Raw genomic sequence first — 27,646 nt, forward strand, 5'->3', positions numbered from 1 at the left:
CAACTTAGCCATGAAACCAGTGGAATATTAGGCTGTTCCAATTAGACATTTGCTTGCGTTTTGTTCTGTTATTGCTCTCTTGTTCATATGACATTGGTGACAGGGTAAGGCTTCGTATAGTATCAGGCCTTTAAACTTTGATATTAGTCTTTCTCCTTGTAGGAATAACTATAAGGGTGGTTTCACAAGAGCGATAAAATCGCCCAATTTTTGTGCGATGTGAGAGTGGGTAAAAAAGCAAAACTATGAAACCAATGATTTTTTTTTATGGTTTCCTTCACATTTGCGATGTATTTACTAATGCCATGTTGCAAGAAAAAAATAATTGTTGCAAGCTCTATCTTTCTGAGATATGCAACTTTTTTTTAATCTCCCATGTTTCCCTATAGAGCTTTCTTTTTTTGCATTGCAACGCATAAACATGCGATTTTAATGCAATGCGATAGGTTTTTAACATTAGAAAGTCCTGTTGACTTTTGCGATGAAAAATCACAAAATTTTATCATGGGCGGCAGCGATGCAATGCAAAATTATTCTCAAGAAAAAGCATCATTGGAGGCGGAGCCTGACCGCGGAGCAAGATGGCCGCTTGAGATCGGAGCTCCCGCAGCACGGCGCCCACGGAGGACTCACAGCACCGCTCACAGCAGCTAAAATGCCTAAAAACTTAAGGGACAAAGGAGGAGAACAGCCCTGCACACCCAGGACATCCAAGAACTAGACGGGGATGCAGCGCTTTCTGAAGGAGTGCGGCTCCTGCTCTCCTCACCTGACTTTCAAGATGAGACTGCATCTGCCTGCAGTAAGAAGGGGGAGGGAGAACTATCCTCTGATGAGGAAGACTCGGGGACTGTATCGCGGGGGTTTATGAAAGAGCTGATAACAAACGCTCTGCACCCCCTTATAAATGACCTGACAGAAATAAAAGAAGATATCAAGCAGGAGGTGTAATGTTCCTTTTAAGGGCCTACCCGAAACCTGGGCGGCAGAGGTCCTGAGCAAGGTAGCAACCGAAATCTTAGGGCAGTTACTTGGAGTGGACAGAACAGCGACAATCTCTGTAGAGCGTATACACCGTGCTCTCAGACCCCTCCCCCCTACATCAAAGCCCCTCAGAGATGTTATCTGCAGGCTCCTCTCCTTCCAGGACACCTCTGCCATCCTGAAAGCTGCAAGACTCCACAAGGATTTAAAATACGGGGACTCTCCAATACAAATCTTCCAGGACTTAACTCCCGCCACACTAACGAAGCGACGCATTCTGCGACCTTTGTTAAAAGCTCTCCGAGCAAGAGACATTTGTTACGCATGGCTCCTCCCTTTTGGCATCAACATCTCCTATAAAGGCCGCAGACTTTTGGTTCGCACTCTAGACAACCTCAGCAGCTGCTGGGAACATCTCGAGATGCACCCCATAGACTTACCAAATTGGCTACCCCTCCCAGAGTTCCCCAGACTCCCAAAGTTACCTCTTCCGGAAACCTGGCAAGTGGCTGGCAACCCCTGGCAAGTCACCTAGAGGGAAGAAGAAGAAGACTAAAGACCCGGCCGTTAACACCGACGGCTGAAAAGGAGAACTATCCTGCTCTCCTCGTCTACCTTCTTCCGGACGCCTCCTTGGCTTCGCCATCCCTCTACATGGCAGCCTTTTGTGTTCACACACACTCCAGGAGGCTCTCCCTCCCTGGGCTCCTTTCCTCCTATTGGTAGACTTATGCCACGGCTATTATTAACACAACGTTCTTATTGTTGTTGCCTTGCGTTTGACTACTGCTTAAATGTTGGTCTTTTTATCCTAGCAGTTGATATGTGGTTATAGCACCTGATTTCTAGATTTAAGTTCCTATGGGCGCCTGACTGTTCAGGCTGTCTTTTCGTAGTTGGTGGACCTTCTTTGGTGAGGCCCAGACAACTCGCCTCCCCCCCCAACCCCCCGCCGCAGGGTCTGTGTTCCTTGGACCCGCTGATATAAAACCACCATTTCAGTGTTGCAGTGTGGAACAAGCTCTCTGCACCCAATTTACCCCTTTGTCTCAACTCCTTGTTCCCCCTCTCTCCCTTTACCCACTTTTCTCTCCCCTCACCACCTCACTCTTTATTCTAGCCCAGGAGGCGGTGTACGGGACTCGATTTACAGAGGCACCCTATTTGTATAACCCTTTTCCTTCTCTTCTTTCCCTAGCAGGAGGACCATTGACCTGCTCCATGCTGTCGACATGGAGAAATCTCTCCAGATCACCACCTTTAACGTTAATGGATTGACTTCTCCGAACAAAAGGCACCACGTTGCCCTTCTCCTGAAAAGGTATGGCTCCGGGGTGGCGTTTCTACAGGAGACCCACTTCAAGGGGGACAGATGTCTGTCCCTACCTGGTGGGCAGTTCCCGTTGGCTTTCCACAGTTCCCACCCCTCATCCGCCTCCAAAGGAGTGTCAACATTAATACATAAATCCCTCAATTTTATCTATGAGGCTCGCTACTCAGATGAGGAAGGCAGGGTTCTCTTCTTAAGAGGCCGACTTAACGAAACTAAAATAACCCTTGCTAACCTCTATGCCCCGAATAAAGATCAGGTACTCTGGCTGACGAAACAATGGTCAGATTATCCTGGGCAGAGATTTTAATCTTACTCTCTCCCTGTGGCTGGACTCATCGTCCGGGAAATCCCAGATATTGCAAAGAAAACTGAGTAAGCTCATTCGTTGCCTTTCTCAACTTGATATACTCGACGCCTGGAGATACCTCAACCCGTCCTCTAATGACTATACTTTTTTCTCACAGGTCCACTCCTCCTTCCAGCGCTTAGACTATGTCTTCGTCTCTTCTTCCCTTCTGCAGTACACAAAAAAAGCATCGATAGATACCATCGCCATCTCGGACCATGCCCCGGTCCATTTAAACCTCCACCTACCAAATTCTCCCGCGCGCGAATGGAGATGGAGACTCAACTCCTCCCTTTTTGACTCGGCAGATGACAGGTCCCAATTAAACAAAGCTCTGGAGGAATAATTTCAACTAAACAACTCTGATGACCTATCATTCCCGCTAGTTTGGGAGGCCCATAAGGCATTCATAAGGGGTCTTTTGATTGCGGCTGGCTCCGGGGCAAAAAAGAATCAGCAAAAAGACATCGACGACAAACTCACCCAAATTGCCAAACTTGAACGTTCCACCAAATTATCCCAAGGCATAGCCTCTATGGAGAAACTAACCTACCTTCGAACAGAACTCAAACTCCTCCTGGAATCTAAATTTAATAAAAAACACTTATACCTCAAACATATCTCATACGCCCAAGGGAACAAGGGAAGCAAATTTACGTCGGCCCTTATCAAAAAAGACCAATCTAGGAACCTTATAAAAGCCATCAAATCCCCAGCGGGTAGAGATGAGCGAACGTACTCGTCCGAGCTTGATATTCGTGCGAATATTAGGGTGTTCGGGATGCTCGTTACTCGTAACAAGTACCACGCGGTGTTCCAGTTACTTTCAGTTTCCTCTCTGAGACGTTAGCGCGCTTTTCTGGCCAATTGAAAGACAGGGAAGGCATTACAACTTCCCCCTGTGACGTTCAAGCCCTATACCACCCCCCTGCTGTGAGTGGCTGGGGCGATCAGATGTCACCCGAGTATAAAAATCGGCCCCTCCCGCGGCTCGCCTCAGATGTCTTGTGAGTTAGCTGAGGGACAGTGGTATCGTGCTGGAGCTGCTGTAGGGAGAGCGTTAGGAGTGAGTGTAGGCTTCAAGAACCCCAACGGTCCTTCTCAGGGCCACATCTTAAAGTGTGCAGTACTGTGTTAGCACTGTATATATTTTTTTTTTTCAAAATTGGATCTGCAGAGCATTGCGCCCTGCAATAGGGACAGAAGTGGTGGTTAGGCAGGGAGAGTGTTAGCAGTGAGTGTAGGCTTCAAGAACCCAAACGGTCCTTTCTAGGGCCACATCTATCCGTGTGCAGTACTGTCCAGGCTGCTGTTAGCAGTGTTGCATTTTTTTTTTTTTCTCAAAACCGGCTGTGCAGACCATTGCACCCGGCATTAATACTACAGGGATAGAATTGTGTAGGCAGGGCCAGAAGACATGCATTATTCATTGAATAGACGCAGTGTGGCTTTTCCGTTGAAAAACTAGGGAAAAAATTCTATTTCGCCTGCCTCTGACAGTCCTCAGGGCTCTGGGTACGTGTGTGCTGCGTGCAGAACGTTAAAAAAAATCAGATGCAGCCAGCTACGTTTTACTGCAGGCTTGCGCCAATTTTTTTCCTGCATGGGAAATCCCTGGTCTGCTGTAGCCAATAACTTTGCATCACTGCAGTTCTCTGACACATTTGCAGGGCCACAACACAGTTATTAAACTTAGTAGTATTCATTGAATACACGCAGTGTGGCTTGTCCTTTGAAAAACTAGGGAAAAAATTCTATTTTGGCTGCAGGCTTGCGCCAATTTCTTTCCTGGCTTGGAAATCACTGGTAATACAGCATGCTGAGGGGTAGGGGTAGGCCGAGAGGACGTGGACGCGGCCGAGGACGCGTAGGCCCAAGTGAGGGTGTGGGCACAGGCCGAGCTCCTGATCCAGGAGTGTCGCAGCCGACTGCTGCGCGATTAGGAGAGAGGCACGTTTCTGGCGTCCCCACATTCATCGCCCAATTAATGGGTCCACGCGGGAGACCTTTATTAGAAAATGAGCAGTGTGAGCAGGTCCTGTCGTGGATGGCAGAAAGTGCTTCGAGCAAGCTATCATCCACCCAGAGTTCTGCGCCGTCCAGTGCTGCAAATCCGAATCCTCTGTCTGCTGCTCCTCCTTCCTCCCAGCCTCCTCACTCCACTACAATGACACATGCTCAGGAGCGGGAAGACTCCCAGGAACTGTTCTTGGGCCCCTGCTCAGATTGGGCAGCAGTGGTTCCTCTCCCACCAGATCAGTTTATCGTCACTGATGCACAACCATTGGAAAGTTCCCGGGGTTCGGGGGATGAGGCTGGGGACTTCCGGCAACTGTCTCAAGACCTTTCAGTGGGTGAGGAGGACGATGACGATGAGACACAGTTGTCTTGCAGTGAGGTAGTAGTAAGGGCAGTAAGTACGAGGGAGGAGCGCACAGAGGATTCGGAGGAAGAGCAGCAGGACGATGAGGTGACTGACCCCACCTGGTGTGCAACGCCTACACAGGACAGGTCTTCAGAGGGGGAGGCACGGGCAGCAGCAGGGCAGGTTGCAAGAGGCAGTGCGGTGTCTAGGGGTAGAGGCAGGGCCAGACCAAATAATCCACCAACTGTTTCCCGAAGCACACCCTCGCGCCATGCCACCCTGCAGAGGCCGAGGTGCTCTAAGGTCTGGCAGTTTTTCACCGAGACGCCTGACGACCGAAGAACAGTGGTGTGCAACCTTTGTCGTGCCAAGATCAGCCGGGGAGCCACCACCAACAGCCTCACCACCACCAGCATGCGCAGACATATGATGGCCAAGCACCCCACAAGGTGGGACGAAGGCCGTTCACCGCCTCCGGTTTGCACTGCTGCCTCTCCCCATGTGCCCCAACCTGCCACTGAGATCCAACCCCCCTCTCAGGACACAGGCACTACCGTCTCATGGCCTGCACCCACACCCTCACCTCCGCTGTCCTCGGCCCCATCCACCAATGTCTCGCACCGCACAGTCCAGCCGTCGCTAGCGCAAGTGTTGGAGCGCAAGCGCAAGTACGCCGCCACGCACCCGCACGCTCAATCGTTAACCGTCCACATAGCCAAATTTATCAGCCTTGAGATGCTGCCGTATAGGGTTGTGGAAACGGAGGCTTTCAAAGCTATGATGGCGGCGGCGGCCCCGCGCTACTCAGTTCCCAGTCGCCACTACTTTTCCCGATGTGCCGTCCCAGCCCTGCACGACCACGTCTCCCGCAACATTGTACGCGCCCTCACCAATGCGGTTAGTGGCAAGGTCCACTTAACTACGGACACGTGGACAAGCACAGGCGGGCAGGGCCACTACATCTCCCTGACGGCACATTGGGTGAATTTAGTGGAGGCTGGGACAGAGTCAGAGCCTGGGACCGCTCACGTCCTACCCACCCCCAGAATTGCGGGCCCCAGCTCGGTGGTGGTATGTTCGGCGGTGTATGCTTCTTCCACTAAAGCACCCTCCTCCTCCTCCTCCTCCTCCTCCTCCTCAACCTCTGTCTCGCAATCTAGATGTGTCAGCAGCAGCAGGACGTCGCCAGCAGTCGGTGTCGCGCGGCGTGGCAGCACAGCGGTGGGCAAGTGTCAGCAGGCCGTGCTGAAACTACTCAGCTTAGGAGATAGGAGGCACACGGCCCACGAACTGCTGCAGGGTCTGACAGAGCAGACCGACCGTTGGCTTGCGCCGCTGAGCCTCCAACCGGGCATGGTCGTGTGTGACAACGGCCGTAACCTGGTGGCGGCTCTGCAGCTCGGCAGCCTCACGCACGTGCCATGCCTGGCCCACGTCTTTAATTTGGTGGTTCAGCGCTTTCTGAAAAGCTACCCACGCTTGTCAGACCTGCTCGTAAAGGTGCGCCGGCTCTGCGCACATTTCCGCAAGTCCCACACGGACGCTGCCACCCTGCGCACCCTGCAACATCGGTTTAATCTGCCAGTGCACCGACTGCTGTGCGACGTGCCCACACGGTGGAACTCTACGCTCCACATGTTGGCTAGGCTCTATGAGCAGCGTAGAGCTATAGTGGAATACCAACTCCAACATGGGCGGCGCAGTGGGAGTCAGCCTCCTCAATTCTTTTCAGAAGAGTGGGCCTGGTTGGCAGACATCTGCCAGGTCCTTCGAAACTTTGAGCAGTCTACCCAGGTGGTGAGCGGCGATGCTGCAATCATTAGTGTCACCATTCCTCTGCTATGCATCTTGAGAAGTTCCCTGCAAACCATAAAGGCAGCCGCTTTGCGCTCGGAAACAGAGCCGGGGGAAGACAGTATGTCGCTGGATTGTCAGAGCACCCTCCTGTCTATATCTCAGTGCGTTCAGGAGGAGGAGGAGGAGCATGAGGAGGATGAGGAGGAGGGGGAAGAGACAGCTTGGCCCACTGCTGACGGTACCCATGCTGCTTGCCTGTCATCATTTCAGCGTGTATGGCCTGAGGAGGAGGAGGAGGAGGAGGAGGAGGAGGATCCTGAAAGTGATCTTCCTAGTGCGGACAGCCATGTGTTGCGTACAGGTACCCTGGCACACATGGCTGACTTCATGTTAGGATGGCTTTCTCGTGACCCTCGCGTTACACGCATTCTGGCCACTACGGATTACTGTGTGTACACACTGCTCGACCCACGCTATAAGGAGAACCTTCCCACTCTCATTCCCGAAGAGGAAAGGGGTTCGAGAGTGTTGCTATACCACAGGACCCTTGCGGACAAGCTGATGGTAAAATTCCCATCCGACAGCGCTAGTGGCAGAAGGCGCAGTTCCGAGGGCCAGGTAGCAGGGGAGGTGCGTAGATCGAGCAGCATGTACAGCCCAGGCAGTGCAACAGTCTTTAAGGGCCTGGACAGCTTTATGGCTCCCCAGCAAGACTGTGTCACCGCTCCCCAGTCAAGGCTGAGTCGGCGGGAGCACTGTAAAAGGATGGTGAGGGAGTACGTAGCCGATCGCACGACCGTCCTCCGTGACGCCTCTGCCACCTACAACTACTGGGTGTCGAAGCTGGACACGTGGCCTGAACTAGCGCTGTATGCCCTGGAGGTGCTTGCTTGTCCTGCGGCTAGCGTCTTGTCGGAAAGGGTGTTTAGTGCGGCTGGGGGAATCATCACAGATAAGCGTACCCGCCTGTCAACCGACAGTGCCGACAGGCTAACACTCATCAAGATGAATAAAGCCTGGATTTCCCCAGACTTCTCTTCTCCACCAGCGGACAGCAGCGATACGTAAGCAATACGTAGGCTGCACCCGCGGATGGAAGCTACGTTCTCTCTCACCATCCAAAACGAGGACATTTCTGCTTCATCAATCTGTGTCTAATATTCCTTCTCCTCCTCCTGCTCCTCCTCCTGAAACCTCACGTAATCAAGCTGAACGGGCAATTTTTCTTAGGGCCACAAGGCTCACTCATATAATTTTTCTAAAAAATTTTTATACGTTTCAATGCTCTTAAAAGTGTTGGGACTTTAACTTGAACCAATTTTTCATTAAACTGGGCTGCCTCCAGGCCTAGTTACCACTTAAGCCACATTAACCAAAGCGATTAATGGGTTTCACCTGCCATCTTGGTTGGGCATGGCCAATTTTTACTGAGGTACATTAGTACTGTTGGTACACCAATGTTTTGGGGCCCTCACCTACAGTGTAATCATAGCAATTTGTATGTTCTTCGCCTGCACTCATGGTACAGAAGTGTGTGTGGGGTTGGCCTACACTTTAGCTATATAAATGTAACTTGGGCCTTTGCTATACTGCAGCTACTGAAATGGAACTAAGACTGCGCTCCCACTATACTGCTGCTTCGGAATTGTTCCTGGGGCCTGTGTAGGCTGCTACTATTACTGAAATGGAACGAAGACTGCGCTCCCACTATACTGCTGCTTCGGAATTGTTCCTGGGGCCTGTGTAGGCTGCTACTATTACTGAAATGGAACGAAGACTGCGCTCCCACTATACTGCTGCTTCGGAATTGTTACTGGGGCCTGTGTAGGCTGCTACTATTACTGAAATGGAACTAAGACTGTGCTCCCCCTATAATGCTGCTAGTGATATGTTAGTAGGGCCTGTCGCTAATGCTACGGCTGAAATGTTACTAATTCTGGCCTCTGCCTATACCGCTGCTAATGGTATGTCTCTGGGGTGTGGAAAAAGAGGCTTGCCAAAGACATGATGGTGGCGAGGCCATTTCCCACCAACGCTGTTACTGTTAAGGTGCATATAACCACGGACACGTGGAGAGGACACGTAGTGCCTCCAAAACATCCCCCGCCACGGCCCACTTAATCCTGGCCACATTCCGAAAACCAACAAAATAAAACCGCGCTACTAGGTCCACAGTCACCACCACATTACCACCAACGCGGTTACTGTTAAGGTACATATTACCAGTCTGACTGGGGCATGCAGTGTTGGCCGGAGCCCACCTGCATTAAGCACGACATTACTACCTCAGCTGTGTTGGGCAATGCAATGGGATATTTCTATGTACCGCCGGTGGCTTCCTGGCACCCACCCATGCTGTGGGTCCACAGGGAATTATAAATGCATCTGTTTCCACTTGTAAAGAACCCCAGTCAGACTGGGGCATGCAGTGTGGGCCGAAGCCCACCTGCATTAAGCACGACATTACTACCTCAGCTGTGTTGGGCAATGCAATGGGATATTTTTGTGTATCGCCGGTGGGTTCCAGGGAGCCACCCATGCTGTCGGTCGACAGGGACTTCACAATAGGGAGTTGTACCTGCCTGTGTCTATGTATTAAAAAGCCCGGTCTGACTGGGGCATGCAGAGACACCTTGACAGAATGAATAGTTTGTGGCACATAGGTTCCCCATTGCTATGCCCACGTGTGCAGCTCCTGATGGCGGTGGCACAGGATTATATTTCTCATTGCTTCTGTACAGCCTTGTGGGCTATCGCCTCGCCCCTTTTAAAGAGGGTCGCTGCCTAGCCGTGCCAACCCTCTGCAGTGTGTTCCTGCGGTTCCTCCTCATGGCAGACGCACTTATAAATAGACATGAGGGTGGTGTGGCATGAGGGCAGCTGAAGGCTGCACAGGGACACTTTGGTGTGCGCTGTGGGGGGGAGGGGGGGCGGTTGGGCAGCATGTAACCCAGGAGAAGTGGCAGTGGAGTGTCATGCAGGCAGTGATTGTGCTTTGTTGGAGGTAGTGTGGCGCTTAGCAAAGGTATGCCATGCTAATGAGGGCTTTTCAGAAGTAAAAGTTGTTGGGAGGGGGGGGAGTCTTTAATTTGGTGGTTCAGCGCTTTCTGAAAAGCTACCCACGGATCTGCGCACATTTCCGCAAGTCCCACACGGACACTGCCACCCTGGGCACCCCGCAACATCGGTTTCATCTGCCAGTGCACCGACTGCTATGCGACGTGCCCACATGGTGGAACTCTACGCTCCACATGTTGGCCAGGCTCTATGAGCAGCGTAGAGCTATAGTGGAATACCAACTCCAACATGGGCGGCGCAGTGGGAGTCAGCCTACTCAATTCTTTACAGAAGAGTGGGCCTGGTTGGCAGACATCTGCCAGGTCCTTCAAAACTTTAAGGAGTCTACCCAGATGGTAAGCGGCGATGCTGCAATCATTAGTGTCACCATTCCTCTGCTATGCCTCTTGAGAAGTTCCCTGCAAAGCATAAAGGCAGACGCTTTGCGCTCGGAAACAGAGGCGGCGGAAGACAGTATGTCGCTGGATAGTCAGAGCACCCTCCTGTCTATATATCAGCGCGTTGAGGAGGAGGAGGAGTATGAGGAGGATGAGGAGGAGGGGGAAGAGACAGCTTGGCCCGCTGCTGACGGTACCCATGCTGATTGCCTGTCATCCTTTCAGCGTGTATGGCCTGAGGAGGAGGAGGAGGAGGATCCTGAAAGTGATCTTCCTAGTGAAGGAAGCCATGTGTTGCGTACTGGTACCCTGGCACACATGGCTGACTTCATGTTAGGATGCCTTTCTCGTGACCCTCGCGTTACACGCATTCTGGCCACTACGGATTACTGGGTGTACACACTGCTCGACCCACGGTATAAGGAGAACCTTTCCACTCTCATACCCGAAGAGGAAAGGGGTTCGAGAGTGATGCTATACCACAGGACCCTTGCGGACAAACTGATGGTAAAATTCCCATCCGACAGCGCTAGTGGCCGAAGGCGCAGTTCCGAGGGCCAGGTAGCAGGGGAGGCGCAGAGATCAGGCAGCATGTACAGCACAGGCAAGGGAACACTCTCTAAGGCCTTTGACAGCTTTCTGGCTCCCCAGCAAGACTGTGTCACCGCTCCCCAGTCAAGGCTGAGTCGGCGGGAGCACTGTAAAAGGATGGTGAGGGAGTACGTAGCCGATCGCACGACCGTTTTCCGTGACGCCTCTGCGCCCTACAACTACTGGGTGTCGAAGCTGGACACGTGGCCTGAACTCGCGCTGTATGCCCTGGAGGTGCTTGCTTGTCCTGCCGCTAGTGTCGTGTCAGAGAGGGTGTTTAGTGTGGCTGGGGGAATCATCACAGATAAGCGTACCCGCCTGTTAACCGACAGTGCCGACAGGCTTACACTCATTAAGATGAACAAAGCCTGGATTTCCCCAGACTTCTCTTCTCCACCAGCGGACAGCAGCGATACCTAAACAATACGTAGGCTGCACCCGCGGATGGAAGCATCGTTCTCTATCACCATCAAAAACGTGGACCTTTTAGCTTCATCAATCTGTGTATAATATTCATCCTCCTCCTCCTGCTCCTCCTCCTGAAACCTGACGTAATCACACCGAACGGGTAATTTTTCTTAGGCCCACAAGGCTCAGTCATATAATTTTTGTAAACAATTTTTATACGCTTCAATGATCATTAAAGCGTTGAAACTTGCACCTGAACCAATTTTTATTTTAACTGGGCTGCCTCCAGGCCTAGTTACAAATTAAGCCAGATTAACCAAAGCGATTAATGGGTTTCACCTGCCCTCTTGGTTGGGCATGGGCAATTTTTCTGACGTACATTAGTACTGTTGGTACACCAATTTTTGGGGGCCCTCGCCTACAGTGTAATCCAATTAATTTTTTGCCCATCTGCATTAAAGCTGACGTTACATCAGCTGTGATGGGCACTGCAATGGGATATATTTATGTACAGCCGGTGGGTTCCAGGGAGCCACCCATGCTGTCGGTCCACACGGAGTTGTAACTGCATGTGTCCACTTCTAAAGAACCCCAGTCTGACTGGGGCATGCAGTGTGGGCCGAAGCCCACCTGCATTAAACATGACATTACCTCAGCTGTGATGGGCAATGCAATGGGATATATCTATGTACCGCCGGTGGCTTCCTGGCACCCACCCATGCTGTCGGTCCACACGGAGTTGTAACTGCATGTGTCCACTTCTAAAGAACCCCAGTCTGACTGGGGCATGCAGTGTGGGCCGAAGCCCACCTGCATTTAATCGGACTATGATGGGCACTGCAATGGGATACATTTATGTACAGCCGGTGGGTTCCAGGGAGCCACCCATGCTATGGGTGCACACGGAATCCCTATGGCGGAGTTGTACCTGCCTGTGACTATTTATAAAAAACCGCGGTCTGACTGGGGCATGCAGACACCTTGACAAAATGAATAGTGTGTGGCACATAGGTTCCCCATTGCTATGCCCACGTCTGCAGCTTCTGATGGTGGTGGCACAGGATTATATTTCTGATTGCTTCTGTACAGCATTGTGGGCTATCGCCCCGCCCCTTTTAAAGAGGGTCGCTGCCTAGCCGTGCCAACCCTCTGCAGTGTGTGCCTGCGGTTCCTCCTCATGGCAGACGCACTTATAAATAGACATGAGGGTGGTGTGGCATGAGTGCAGCTGAAGGCTGCGCAGGGACAATTTCGTGTGCGTTGTGGACACTGGGTCGTGCGGGGGGGGGGGGGGGTGTTGGGCAGCATGTAACCCAGGAGAAGTGGCAGCGGAGTGTCATGCAGGCAGTGATTGTGCTTTGTTGGAGGTAGTGTGGTGCTTAGCTAAGGTATGCATCGTTAATGAGGGCTTTTCAGAAGTAAAAATTGTTGGGAGGGGGGGGCCCACTCTTGCCGCTATTGTGGCTTAATAGTGGGACCTGTGAACTTGAGATGCAGCCCAACATGTAGCCCCTTGCCTGCCCTATCCGTTGCTGTGTCGTTCCCATCACTTTCTTGAATTGCCCAGATTTTCACACAAGGAAACCTTAGCGAGCATCGGCGAAATACAAAAATGCTCGGGTCGCCCATTGACTTCAATGGGGTTCGTTACTCGAAACGAACCATCGAGCATCGCGAAAAGTTCGTCCCGAGTAACGAGCACCCGAGCATTTTGGTGCTCGCTCATCTCTACCAGCGGGTCATCGAGTCACTTCCACATCGGAAATTGCTAAAGAATTTCAAACCTTCTATTCCCGCCTATATAACCTCAGAGACCTGCTTACCCCAGAAAACACTTCCAACGCCAAAAAACAAATTGAATATTTCCTCAAAGACTTAAACCTTCCCAAAATACAAGATGATGAGGCCTCATTCTTCTTGACTCCGATCACTCCACAGGAGGTAGAGGACCTCTTAAAATCCCCCCCCCCCCCCCCCCCGGGCAAGAGCCCGGGCCCTGACGGCCTCCCCCTCGTCTATTATAAATCCCTGACTACTTCTCTTATCCCTAGGCTAACTGCTTTTTATAACTCACTCCTAAGCGGGACCCCCCTGCCTAAGCAAGCACAGGAAGCACACATCACCCTAATGCACAAATAAAATAAAGACCCCAAATCCTGTGGGAGCTACCGCCCCATTTCCCTGATCAGCTTCGACATGAAGTTATGGGCCAAAATACTAACAAAACGATTGGAAAAGCATATTGCTAGATTAATTAATCCCGAACAAACGGGCTTTGTCAAGGGCAGGGAAGGGAGAGACAATTGTCTGAGACTCCTACATGCGACAAGATATTCCCAAACCCACAATATACCACTCGCGTTAGTAGGCACAGATGCCGAAAAGGCATTTGATCACGTGAACTAGCTCTATATGGAACTTGTCTTGCTGCAATTTAATATCCACCCAAAATTTGTATCGGCGATTCTCTCTCTATATGCTATGCCCCACGCTAGGCTTAAAATTAATACCTCCCTCTCCCCACCTTTTGACATAAAAAATGGCACTAGGGCCCTGGAGCCCTTCCTTCAAAATATTAGACTAGACCCCGCTATACAAGGCCTAAGAATAGGTAAAGAAACCCTCTCGGCAGCGGCCTATGCCGACGGCATCATCTTCCTCATCACAAACCCCAAGGAGCGTCTCCCTCGCCTCACCTCTCTTCTGGAGAATTTCGGGGACCTCTCTAACTTCAAAATTAGTTTCACCAAATCTGTTGCCCTAAACGTCTCCATCCCCCTTAACCTCCTTAACGCTATCAAAAAGAAATCCCCCTTTGCGTGGTCCGACTCGGCCATAGACTTTCTGGGCATAAAGCTCACAAAGAAAGCAGAATATCTGTTTCCGACAAACTTCCTCCCTAATCCTCCCAAAGATTAGGAAATTGCTACGTTCTTACGATCTTCCATTTATATCATGGTTAGGTCGTAAGAACATTCTAAAATCTTATGTCATCCCCATTATCCTCTACAAAATTAGGCTTCTCCCTATCTCCGTCCCATCCAGCTTCTTTAAGACACTCCGTACAATTTTTTCTAGATACCTCTGGGTGGGAAAGAGACCGAGACTTGCTCACTGCCTGTTGATCAGGAGACGCACGGAAGTAGAGGTGGACCTCCCTTGTCCTCGGGAATTTTACCTTGCCACCCATCTGAACCATTGGATGGAATTAACGCATCCAAAAAGAAATCCACTGATCCAATGCTTGGCAAAAGGATCTTACGGCCCTACCCTACTCGAGGACCTCTGGTTCCCCGAGAGGAGAGGCAGCAAAGAACGCAGAAATAATCCCCTCCTGAAAGGAACGATGGAGACCTGGGATGCCCTCAGGGAGACCCTGGCACCGTCCCCCTCTCCCTGCACGCCTTTGTCCGCTCTATATAAATTTATGAATCTCCCACTAGACCCCTGCTCGGTGCGGGTATGGAGGTTCCTCTCGGGGAAGCGTTTCCAGGATGCCCTCGCACTTACGCATGAGGGCCCCCTCACTTCTCTAGAGGACCTCCTACCAAATCTCTCCCTCCCTTTTTTAGTATCCACCCACGTGGTTAGGGTCCTAAACGAGTTTTTAATAACCTACAACTCTACTAGACCACTCACCCCATTTGAAACTGTGATTGGAGGCCATACCACCTCCTCTCCGAGGAAAATATCCCATATTCGCAAGCAGTTTATATCTCCTCCCACCTTCACGAAGCCTGCCTTCCTCATCTCCTGGGAGAAAAAACTCCACATCTCCTTGTCGGAAAGCGAGACTAAAGTCATCTCAAAGACGGCTTTTGGGCTCTCTCCATGTGTCACCGCCCAGGAGTCTCACTACAAGCTCCTGGCGCGATGGTACAGGACCCCGCAGTGGCTGTATGACCACAAATTGGCAGCGCATGACGGGTGTTGGAGATGCGTGGAGTCCACGGGATCTTACCTACACATCTGGTGGGACTGCCCGAGCATAACCCCCTTCTGGAGGGACTTAGGTGAAGAGCTGAAAAAGCTATCGCCTGATTTAGATCTCTCTTCTGAGGTGGTCCTCCTGTGGAGACCTTCCCCCGCCTTCCACCCGATTAGGCACAGACTGGTTGCTCTCCTGATCGATACAGCCAGATCTCTTATCCCTTTGATGTGGAAACAGAAAGACCCCCCCACAGTGGCTCTTTGGAAGGCCCGAGTGGATTTGCTTGCAAACTTAGAGGAGCTCTCGAGCTGGACCAACGGAAGGCACGGCAAGTTCCTGGAGATTTGGGGACCCTGGCGACGCATCAGGAGAGCAGACCAGCATTGAGCTCTTGACGTGTCGCATGCGGAGCGGGCGACGATGATCCAAGATTACAGCAGCTTCTCCCTTGGACCTAGAGCCTCCCCCTCCTCCTGGGATAGGTGACCCCAGATTGGGCCCCCTTTCCCCCCAGCCGTTAGTGGGTGCCTACCGCCCAGTACTCCAGACTGACATCCTGGGAATTACTTTCGGGTTTACATCAACCCCCCGCGCCCCCCCCCCCCCTAACTATCACCTCCCCCCGGGTGATTTTCTCGCGCCCTGAGAGTAAGTTAAAGTGCATGATTATGAATCAAATGAATGTTAATGGGTTCATTCTTATTTGCGATGTTTTCACTCCTGCGATGCTGCGTGAAAAAAAAAAATTGTAGCATGCCCATTCTTTTTGTGATATCATTCATTGTCTTTAATGGGGCCGGTGGCAGCAGTGCTGGCCCCATTTAAAACATAGGGAGAACATCGCGATCCCCTGCCGCGGCTATGACAGCTGCAGCAGGGGATTCCTTCAGCTCCGCAAGGATATGCGGCTGTCACATCCAGGGGTTTCACCTTGTTCTCAATGTGGCCAGTGACAGGAGCGCCGGCCCCATTGAAATACATAGGGAGAACATTGCAATCCCGGGGAGTCCCCTCATCCCTGAATACTGTCACAGCAGCAGCAGGAGATAATGATGTTCTCCCATTGCTTTCAATGGGGCCGATGCTGCTGTCACCCCATTGAAAGCAATGGCATGAAGAGAGTCCCCGCAGTGATGCGCAGCTGTTTTCACATGAAAACGCCTCATATCCAGGGGTTTGTAGAATGTTTGCGTGAGCAATATCGGGCCATGAATCACAGCCCGATATCAATCTCGCCAGTGTGCCGGAGCCCTTAAGCGGCAGCCACTAAGCGCTCGGATAAGGTTGGATTCTCACACAAGTTTTTTCTGCAGTTTTTTGTGCAAAAGACAGAAATGGAATCAAAAGATGTTGGAAACATAAAGGAAGGACACCTGCTTCTCCATCCTCCATGATCCTCTTCTGACTTTTTCCCGAAAATCACTGAGGCAGATTTACTAAGCTAAATATGTGAGAGTTTTGGCTCAATTTGCATTAAAAATAACTGTCTGACACGCCACACACCACATTTACAATGTGTTTTAGACATTTTTGTTTCACATATGCAATCAACTGGTGTAGTAAAAAGCCACAATTTTGCACCAGTGGGTTTTACGCAAAGATTTGTGGTGTTTTGCATTTTCCGCTGCATGTTCAGCCTGAGATGCACTTAATGTAGAGGTGTACGCTTCTCAGCACAGTAGAGATAATGTATTGACGCATGTGCGTTGCAAAGGTTCCAATTTTGGCACAGGTGGTGGTTTACTGCAAAAATGTTGACTTTTAGCAGTTTTATGCATCCTTTGCTACTTTTTACAAAACTGATCAGAGCAGTAGGTGTGGCGATTGCGGCTCGCTAGATTTAGGGTGCCTTCACAACGGTGGAATTATTTTGCATTGGACAATTCTGCAGCCCCATGTAATCTTGTGGGGCTTGAAAGCCGCATCACTTAGGCCTCATGTCCACTAGAAAAATACAATCTGCGCAGAATCTGCTTTGGATCGGATTTGCTTTAAATGTTTTTTTTTTTTTTTTTGCATGCAGATATCTGCATACATTGCTATCAATGTGATAGCAATGTTGCTGATCCGCGCTAAATCCACGCGGAATCCGTGGCAGAATGGAGCATGCCCCGTTTTTTCTCCCGCGCGTGAAAAACGCAATTCTTTTAAAATACCATCCGCGGGTGCAAAAATCTATTTAATGGACCGTGGATGGCGAATGATTCCCTATGGGCAAAATCCGCTGCGGATTCCACAATTCCATTTAGCTAGTGGACATGAGGCCTTAAAATCTGAGTGTCTTTCATACAAATCACATCCGTATGCCTTTTTTTCTTAGTGGAAAAGATCATACGCAAATACTGACGTCCTTAGAATTGTTGTTGCGGTTTTTTAGTATCCAGGAGATATAACTGCAATTCTGCAAACCGCATTTCACGGTTAAACACAACAAAATCCCCACTATTTGCCAGAATACACGACTGTGTTGTGTCCTGGGGAATTATCCCGCCAGTGTGGAAGCATCCTTACAATAATTTACATGGAAACTGGTGCAAATTATTGCTGCAATCTAATCCAGCTCATAGCTGTCATACGGACAGCGCGGAAGACGCAACAGATGTGACAAGAGGCTTGTGCCTCTTATTATGTTTGGCGCACTTCACGACAGTGAGTGATCGGTCAAGCCTCTTAATACACTTGTCACTCTTAGTTTGGCACATTGTTTTCTCGGACCAGCATCTGAAACTCCACCCCATTGTCTATTAAGTCGTGATAAGTGTCCCCGCTCCTTACAAACTGCCTGTTTTTGCCCAAATCAGCTGCATGTGATTGTAAGTAGGACAAATGTTGTCTGCAGAGTTCAGACAAGTCCTCCAAGTGTTGGATCAGTGGATAACGCTACAGATCACACGGCTTTCGGAGACTGACTTATGTTTCTCTTTTCAATTACTGCAGGAAAGCTTAGTTATAGTTCTGGGCTTATGGAGGAGCCGAGCTCCGTCTTTCCCTCCCACTGTATCGCAGGGACCTGAAGAGTGAGGAAGTTAAGCGAGATAAAAGAACAGTCAGGCCCTTTGATGCCGCCACAAAAGCAAGGATGCCAGAAAATGAAGACGAGGCGACTCACACAACCACAACTTCTAATGATTCCAGCAAGGTGGTACAGTATACTGTGGATGTAGCAGAGCTGAGAATGTGATTAACCCCTTAACGACGGCCCCATCGGGAAACTACGTCCTCAGAAAGTGGGCCTTAATCCTAGAGGACGTAGTTTTATGCATCCTCTTTGGATTGATGCCCACTGGCCTGAGGACGTGACAGCTCCATGCTGTCGGTGCCCGCAGGTAGCCGACAGCATGGAGCTGTCATCCCAGGATGCGGGCAGTCCCCCCCGGAATTGCGATCGGCGCTATAAAATGAATAGCGCCGATCGCAAAAAAGTAAACAAAACAGTGTAAAAAAGTAGTAATTCAGCTGCTATGATGGATCGGATCCATCACGGCAGCTGAAAATACTCACACGGCTTGTCGGCGGTGTCCCCCGGAGATCTGGTCCTCCCGGACCCGCCGGCGGCCTTCTGCGCATGCGTGCCTGACGATGACGTCACGCGCACGCGCAGAAGCCCGGGTGTCCCCGGCAAATTTAAAATCTCCTGGCTCCCGGCTCCTGAAGGTAGCCGGGAACCAGGAGGTGTTACCGGGGACCACTGTGAGCAGTCCCCGGGCCCGCGATCACCGCTATCCATTGCGATAGCGGTGATCGCGAAAAAGTTTAAAAAGTAAAACAAAAGTAAAGTTTCACCTCCCCTCATGGATCGGATCCATGAGGGGAGGTGAAGATACTCACCCCCGGTCCTCTGCGATGTCCCGATGTCCCGGGACCCGAAATCCCCGTCTGCGCATGCGCGCCCGATGATTGACATCGGGCGCGTGCACAGAGGGGCTCGAGCCCCGGGAAATTCAAAATTGCTCTGCTCCTGGCTGCCATGTGTAGCCAAGAGCAGAGGGATGTCACCAGGGACATGATCACTGTCATCCAATGGATGACAGTGATCATGTAAAGTAAAAAAAAAAGTGCAAAAAGTAAAAAAAAAATAATAAAAAAAAGGGGTAAAAGGTAAAAAAAAAAAAGGGCAAAAAGTAAAAAAAAAAGTTTTAAAAAGTAAAAAAAAGCTTGCGTTTCATCTCCCCCCACGGATCATATCCGTGAGGGAGGATGAAATGACGTACCTAAGGCCTGCGGATTTATCCGCGGACCTCAACCCAGCTTCTGCGCACGCGCCCGTCACCAATGTGGCAGGCGCATGCGCAAAAGCTGTGGTTTTTTAAAATCTCCCTGCTCCTGGCTACAAAACTTAGCCGAGAGCCTGGAGATTTCACGGAGGGCCGCGGTGAGCGGTTCCTGATCACGTGTTCGCCGTTATCCAAAGAATAATGGCGATCACGTAAAAGTTAAAAAAAGGTGAAGCTTCATCTCCCCTCACTGATGCGATCGGTGAGAGGAGATAAAACTTTTTACCGGAGGCCTCCATATTTGCACCCCGACGCAATCTTCTTCCGTGAACTTTCCCGTATTCTGCGCATGCGACCGCTGGCAAAACACCGGACACATGCGCAGGAGTCGGGGAGCACAGGAAACGTAATATCTCCTTGCTCCCAGCGACCAACGGTCCCAGAGAGCCTGGAGCAGTGACGGGTGGCCTCGTTGAGCGGTCCCCGGTCACGTGAAAAAATGGTAGCGATCTACCTTTGGCCGGTCTCACATGACCGGATAGGAATTACCGATTCCGCATGCGTCTGATCCGCGGTAATACGCAGATGAAGCGCATTGGATTACACAATTCCGCTCACATTAGCGGGTTGGAATTGCGTAATCCACTCACAGAAAAGAGAACGCAGCAGGTTCTATTTTACCGCGGATATCCGCAACATAGAGCCCATTGTGCTCCATGGTCGTGGATATACCCGCAACCCATACGCCCGTATACCTTGTATACGGGCTGTGGGTACCCGTGTCATCGCTAAGCGACGGTGCGGGAAATACAAACAACAACAAAAAAAGTGTACTGCGCATGACCGCCTGTGTGAGTAGGCAATTATGCGCAGTACATTACGCGGCCGTACGCAGGGTCACGGCCGAGCTCACAGATGGGATCCGCTGCGGGCCTCCACAAGCGGATTCCACCTATGGCTGCGTGAGCCCGGCGTTATTCAGACTGCTACCTGTAATACGCAATTTACAAGAAGCCCCGGGAACGCTCGCCTTCCTGCAGTTCCAGGAGCAGCTTGTTGAGCGCCTTCTGTGTGAGACCGCCGCACCTCATCAAGCTTACGGAGACTCACAGAGCGCCACTTTTTACACCCCATACCCACTACTGAGGTCAAAAAATGACTCCCAAAAAGCATGAGAGGAGGGGGGATACCCGGTTTTATTGCCCCATGTGCCCATCCCAACCAGCCTCCATAATTACCCGTCTTTGGAAATACTACACAGTTCACATTATTACTTTTATCTAAGATTTGGGGAACGCCGAAAAGGGCGTGGAGGAGGGGGGGGGGGGGATTTTAGGGAGTCAATTTTTATTCCGTACAAATGAGCAATGGGGCCTGGGATTTATTCAGTTATGCCCTGCAATCCAACAGGTGTTCCCTCCATTATAGGCCTTGCCATGTTTCCTGTAAGTAGATTAGGGCCACAATGGGTATGTTTTTGAACACGGGACAAACGGGGCGATCCAGTTTGGGGTGAACGTCTTCATTCCTATGTAAACTGTACAAAAAAAAAAGTTTTTAAATTGACAAAATTGCCAAAAAAATGAAAATTGTAATTTTTTTCTTCTGCTTTGCTGAAATTTATTCAAATACTGTGTGGTCAAAATACGCAGTACACCCCTAGATGAATTCGTTAAGGGGTCTAGTTTTTAAAATGGGGTCATTTGTGGGGGTCTTTATAGTTTTGGACGCTCAATGGCTCTATAAGTGGGCAATGGGGCCTGGAATTTATTCCGTTGTACCCTAAAATCCAACGGGTGCTCCTTCCATTATAGGCCTAGCCATGCGTCCTTTAAGTAGATTAGGGCCACAAGGGGTATGGTTCTGAACACGGGACAAACAGGGGTATCCATTTTGGGGTGAAAGTCTTCATCCCTATGTGTGCTGTACAAAAAAAAAACAGTTTTTAAATTGATACAACTTCCAAAAAAATGAAAATTGTAATTTTTTTTCTACTGCTTTGCTTAAATTTATTCAAAAATTGTAGGGTAAAAATACACAGTACACCCCTAGATAAATTCGTTAGGGGGTCTAGTTTTCAAAATGGGATCATTTGTGGGGGTTCTCTGTCGTTTTGGCCGCTCAAGGGCTCTACAAGTGTGCAATGGGGTCTAAATCACCTTCATGCTAAATTTCTGTTCTGAAAGCCACCGACTACTCCTTTCATTTTGGGCCCCGTTGTGCATCCAGACAAAAGATTAGGGCCACAATGGGTATGTCTCTGAACACGGGACAAACAGGGGTATCCACTTTGGGGTGCAAGTCTTCATTCATGTGTGTGCTGTACCAAAAAAGCAGTTTTTAAAACGACAGAATTGCCAAAAAAACGAAAATCACAATTTTTTCCTTTTGCTTTGCTTCAATTCATTCAAAAACTGTGGGCTCAAAATGGGCAGTACACCCCTAGATAAATTCATTAAGGGGTCTAGTTTTCAAAATTGGGTCACTTGTGGGGGTTCTCTTTGATTTTGGCCGCTCAAGAGCTCTACAAATGTGCTATGGGGCCTAAAACTCCTTCAAGGAAAATCTATGTTCTTAAAGCCACCGACTACTCCTTTTGTTTTGGGCCCCATTGTGCATCCAGACATAAGATTAGGGCCACAATGGGTATGTCTCTGAACACGGGAGAAACAGGGGTATCCATTTTGGGATGAAAGGCTTCATTCATGCGTGTGCTGTACAAAAAAAGCTGTTTTTAAAATGACAGAATTGACAAAAAAATGAAAATCACAATTTTTTCCTTTTGCTTGGCTTGAATTCATTCAAAAACTGTGGGGTCAAAATTGTCAGTACACCCCTAGATAAATTCGTTAAGGGGTCTAGTTTTCAAAATGGGGTCACTTGTGGGGGTTCTCTTTGGTTTTGGCCACTCAAGAGCTCTACAAAAGTGCTATGGGGCCTAAAGCGCCTTCAAGCAAAATTTATGTTCTGAAAGACACCGACTACTCCTTTCATTTTGGCTCCCGTTATGCATCCAGACATAAGATTAGGGCCACAATGGGTATGTTTCTGAACACGGGAGAAACGGGGGTATCCATTTTGGTGTGAAAATCCTCATTTTCATGGGCTCTATAGGAAAAAAATATGTCTTTAAAATGACATATTTGCAAAAATATGAAATTTTATTTTTTGTCCCCTAAATTGAACTAATTCCTGAAAAGAACTGGTGGGGTCAAAATACTCATGACACCCCTCAGTGAATACACTAAGGGGTGTAGTTTTTAAAATGGGGTCATTTGTAGGTGTATCTATTATTCTGCACTTATGAGCCTCTGCAAACTTGGCTTGGTGCAGGAAAACAAAGTGCTCCTCAAAATGCTGAAAAGTAATGTTAAATTTGTACGTCCTCTAAATGGTTAAAAAAAACACAAAAGTTTTTCAAGTGTGCATTCAGAATAAAGTAAACAGATGGAAATACATATCCTATCAAAAATTTGTACAGTATGTTTGGACATATTTGAGATATTACGGTTGAAAATGTGAAAAAATGACAATTTTTTCAAAATTTTTCCAATATTGGTACTTTTAATAAATATACACAAATTATATCGGTCTCTTTTTACAATCTAAATGAAGTAGAACATGTGGCGAAAAAACAATGTCAGAATCACTGGGATATGTAAAGCCTTTACGGAGTTATGCCACGTTGAACGACGCATGTCAGATTTCCAAAATTTGGCTCCGTCACTAAGGCGCAAACAGGCTTCGTCACTAAGGGGTTAACTGCTGCACTGAACTCCCTGAAGAGAAAGTCTGAAGTCTGAATGCTCCTCTCTTGGGACTTAGCCTACAAGTAAAACCAGGGAGGTAGGATACCATTCATATGCTCCAGTAGGAGGGGCAGAAGGTAAATGGGCGGCAGGTGTGCACGACCAAGTGAAGGCAGCCAAGACTTCACAATATTTGTACAAAAAAAGATAAAATAGGTCAGCACTACCCAATGGAAATATATCTCAAGTTAAATATATAGGTGCATTTTAAACCATGGCTGCAACATACAGTAGAAGCAGAAACTTAGTCCCAAGAGAGGAGCATTCTGAGAGGTAGGTACCCAACTTTCCCAGGTTGAGATTACAGTATACCACTTGGTATTAGCGTTAGGACCCATCTGAGAACGTGGTCACCTGGACGTTGGTAGATGGGCCAATGTAATTTGATCCAATTATATACCCAGAACCTTGCATTATTTAATGTGGTTACAGTATTGATTATAGGTCTGTATACCTCTGATAGTAAATTTATTGTGCATGATGTTGCCATTTTTGGTTTCTGCTTCTACTGTATGTTGCAGCCATGGAACCATGTCCCGCTATCCCCAGGGTCCCTAGGCGGCACAGCCTTTTGTCCTGCTTTTGTGACGTCTGGTTACCATAAGAAGTGATTACAAACCAGGGTGCCACAAACCAGGGTGCTCAAACCAGGGTGCTCCCTGACTAGAAATCACTCAGCAGTGCTGCTGCGGGATGCACATACTGATGGCAGTGTGCGCACCCGGGCTCCTCCTCCCCTGACTGCTCCTCATTGGTTCTGCAGGAAGAGAGGGGAGGAGGCACTGCTGCAGGTGCACACACTTCTGCCCGCAGCAGCACTGAGCTGTGGAGCTGTGGTGCTGTGGGGGTTACTGTTACTACTGGGGCCACTCTGCACGTGGCATCGTACCTCAAGCTGGCTTAGAGTATGTTTACACATGGCCGAAGTGCTGTACCATTGGTGCGGATTTTGCAGCTGATTTCATACTATGCGGCATTCCCCCTTCTCTCCTCCAAAGGCTTCGTGCTGTCAGCGCTCCCGGGCTTCCGGTTCCCAGTAGCCTGGTCAGGTACAGCGCCACTGGTCAGGTGATGCTGGTCAGGGGCGACACTGCTGGTCAGGTGTAGCGCTGAGTGGGTAGCGTTTACACGGAACGAGAAGCCAGCAATCCAGTCATAGTTTTTTTGCTGACTTTGGGCTTAAACAGACAGGCGTGATTTTGTCCCTTTATGCGGCCTAGATAATCACGGCCGCAGAACGGGACAAAACAAAACCATTGATTTCAGTGGTTTCATTTTCACTAGTGGTGTTCTACAGTACAGGCAAGAAAAGATAGGACTTGCCCTATCTATCTCGCATGTAGTTAATACTACGTTTGAAAAAGATAAGGCAGGACCTAACTTCCCATTTTTTTTTTCAAACTTGTGCGCTCTAGTCAGAGGTAAAAAAAAAAAAAATAAAAACAGTTCATACGCAACTATCAAATGGGAGAATAGGAAAAAGTCCCCGCACTCCATTTGACTTAGAGATGTTTCATATGCTTGATAAAGGCACAGTTATGTGTCAAAATGCGTAGCAAATAAATACCTATTGATTAAACCTATGCAAGGCTTCCATATGTGAAGATTGTTCATCTAAAGTCACATCAAGCACAAGGACTTTTTTTATTCTCCCATTTGATTCTATTACAAGCTTCTGGTTATTCGGTAGGCTTGCACCCCAAATGCCTCTCCAACGCTCTGTTGGATCGTGGACATAGTATTATTTTCTGCACGCACACCTGGATACAAGGTGCCAATGGGATTTCCCTTGCCAAGGTTAACCCATCGTGCACCAGGTGAGTAAATGTACCACCTTTTTCTGGTTCACGTTTATGGACACATTATCTGTGTTAATCCAATTACCAATTACAAAGTGCATTCTTATATACAAATTTTCTATTTATGCGCAACTCTGCTCTGTAGTGGCAAGGGTAGTAGTGCTCGTGCCCATCTGTTTAGGCCCTGAAAGTAAGCAATAACGAACAGAGAGTGTTTTTTTTTTTCATTTACACTGCATGAATATTGTCGCTCAAATTCATTTTTGAATGAATTTTAAGTGATAATCGTCCTGTGTAAATGGCCTAGTCGGCACTTTGCGATGAATAAGTGGTTTTGGGTTGCAGTTTGGGAACTTAGTTTCTAAAAGGTTCGCCATCACCTCTCTACATTGTGTAAACTCGTAGGCTGTGAAGTTGGCATCCCAGATGGTCCCATACATGTTCTATTGGCCATACATCTGACGACCGGGCAGCCACAGAAGTGTGACAATGTTGTGGGGGCTTCCTATGACCCCCTTGCGTGTGCGGCCGAGCATTATCCTGCTGGAAGCCATCATGAGAGAAACATATGTGGCTGCAGGATGTCCTGAACATATCGCTGACCTGTCATTGTCCCTTGTAGCACTACTAAGGGTGACCGATGAGATGACCCCCCAGATCATCACACCAGCAGGGGGCAGCGTGCCACTCCACAGCCAAGACAGGATTGATGCACTTACCCCGAGGTTTCCAGACACGAACACGGCCATCATCAGCGCCCAAATGAAACAATCCGGTTCCACTCTGGAGCAGGCAAGTTTAGTCATTTACAAAACCACTGTAAACAGAGGTGACGGTGGGTGGGTGTCAAAGGCCGTACATGTGATGGGCGCTATTAAGATCATGCCTAAACTGCCAAATATTGCTGTATAATATCCTCCATTTATATCTTCCAATTGATAACTGCGATTATGTAAAAAAAAGTGGGAAAAAAAAGGTTAAAAAGTTTCATCCCCCCTCACGGATCATATGCATGAGGGAAGATGAAATTACATACCTGAGGCCCTCAGATTTATCCGCGGACCTTACCTCGGGTTCTGTGCATGTGCCCGTCAGCAAAATGGCGAACGCAAGCGCAAAAGCTGAGGGTTGCTAGGGTAATTTCAAATCTCCTTGCTCATGGCTACCAAACATACTGAGAGCCTGGAGATTTCACGGGGGGCCGTGGTATGCGGTCCTTGGTTACATGATTGCCGTTATCCATCATGTTAATTTAAAAAAAGTTAGTTTCACCTCCCATCATTGAACCGATCAGTAAGGGGTGGTGAATTTACTTACCTAAGGCCAATGGCGATGTCCCCTGATGGGGTCTTTATCCACAGACCTTTCCCCAGCTTTTACGCATGCGCTTGTTGGCAAAATGACGGATGCAAGCACAGAAGCTGGGGAGGGCCCAGGAAAATTGAAAATCTCCTTAATCTCGGAGATTAAAGGTAGCCGAGAGCCTGGAGCAGTGGCCGAGTGCCACGTTGAGCGTTTCCCAGTCACGTGATCGACGTTATCCAATAAATAATGGCAATCACGTAATAATTACAATAAAGTTGAAGTTTAATTTCTTCTCACCAATGCGATCGGTGAAAGGAGATGAAACTTCTTACGGGAGGTCTCCGCTTTGGGACCCCAACACGATCCTCCTTCATGGACCTTTCCCGGCTACTGTGCATCCGCCCACCGGCAAAATGCCGGACACCTACGCAGGAGTCGGGGAGGGTCCGGGAAATTTTAAATCTTCTTACTCCTGGCTTCCAAAGATCACCGAGAGCCTGGAGCAGTGACCGGTATGCTCGTTGAGCGGTCCTCGATCACATAATGAAAAGGTAACAATCTACCTTAGGTCGGTCTCACACGACTGGATACGAATTGTGGATTCTGCATGTGTTTGATTAGTGGTAATATGCGGATCAATCAAATACATTGGATTACACAATTCCGCTCACATTAGCGAGTCAGAATTACGTAATCCACTCGCAGAAAACAGAACGCAGCATGTTCTAGTTTACCGCGGATATCCGGAACATAGAGCCCCTTGTGCTCTATAGTTGCAGATATACCCGCTGCCCATACGTAACTATATTGTGTACGGGCTGCCGGTGCCCGCATCATCGCTAAGCGATGGCACAGGAAATCTAAAAAAAAAGGTGTACTGCGCATGACTGCCTGTGTGAGTACGCAGTTATGCGCAGTACATTACGCGACTGTACGGAGCACCACGGCCAGGCTCACAGCTGCGATCCGCTGTGGGCCTCCACAAGCGGATTACACATACGTCCGTGTGAGCCTGGCGTTATTCAGACCGCTACCTGTAATACGTAATTTACAAGAAGCCCCGGGAACGCTCGCCTTCCTGTAGTTCCAGGAGCAGCTCGTTGAGCGTCTTCTGTGTGAGACCGCCGCACCTCAGCAAGCTTACGAAGCCCCACGTAGCGCCACTTTTTACACCCCATCCCTTCCGCTGAGGTTAAGAAATACCCTCCAAAAAAGCATGAGAGGAAGGGGGATAACCAATTTTATTGCCCCACATGCATCCCAACATGGCTTCTGTAATTACTCCTGTTTTCAGACATACCACACAGGT

The sequence above is a fragment of the Eleutherodactylus coqui genome, chromosome 10, assembly GCF_035609145.1.
Source record: "Eleutherodactylus coqui strain aEleCoq1 chromosome 10, aEleCoq1.hap1, whole genome shotgun sequence".
In the NCBI taxonomy this organism is placed as follows: domain Eukaryota; kingdom Metazoa; phylum Chordata; class Amphibia; order Anura; family Eleutherodactylidae; genus Eleutherodactylus; species Eleutherodactylus coqui.